This window comes from Pteropus medius, unplaced genomic scaffold, assembly GCF_902729225.1.
Source record: "Pteropus medius unplaced genomic scaffold, Ma_sr-lr_union100, whole genome shotgun sequence".
NCBI classification, from domain to species: domain Eukaryota; kingdom Metazoa; phylum Chordata; class Mammalia; order Chiroptera; family Pteropodidae; genus Pteropus; species Pteropus medius.
In genome coordinates, this window is record NW_024344370.1 from 1,542,640 (window position 1) to 1,543,501 (window position 862).

The window sequence follows — 862 nt, forward strand, 5'->3', positions numbered from 1 at the left end:
CCTAGTGAGAACTTATTATTTGTCCAAACTTCTCACAGCCTCCATTTTTCTTTTTTCCAAATGCGAAAGATGATTTAGTCTAGAGCATCGAGAGCAATTAGAGAAGGTACATTCCTTCTTTGTTCCTCCTGCCACTTTAAGCTGAGCCATCCCTTTTCTGTTTCTGCAGAGACATCCACACATACATGCCCCCCTCCCCACACACACACATTTTGCTGTTCCGCTCTACATCTTCTCCTCCCACTGTTCCATTCTGACAGATGCTCTGAGCCCACTACTCTTTTCTTCTAGTTTCTCTCTTTCAGGACAATTGTTCAGCTTCAGATTTTTATCCATCCATCCCAAATGGCAGAGGCTCTTCCCAAAGACATTGACGCTCAAGGATTCCCTTGGTGGTCTCTCAAGCAAATTTTCATCCCTTGAGCTCTGGAGAACTCAGTGTAATTCCTTCAGCATTAGTGCCAGAGGACAGCTCTTGGCACAGTATCTGCTGAATTCTTCACCAAACTTCCATAGTGCTTCTCACAAGTCTTATAATAAGTTGCATGATACAACTTATTTCAAAATGGCACCAAAATATATCTGTCTGGTTACTTTCTTCTGAGAGATGGATCCTTTTGTCTGGGCACTTATTTATGTACTTATAGTCATTCATTCATTCACTCATTCATTCAGCAGATAATTGCTCAGTCCCTATTATAGTACAAAACTCAGTGTGCTGAATGCAAGGAGAAAAATAGAGTGCAGCTATGGTTTCTTCCCCATGTAACTTATGTTTCAGCTATCTCATTGGATAGGTAGACATGAATCAATACAATTGACCCTTGAACAGAATGGGGCTTAGAGGTGCTGACCCCCATGC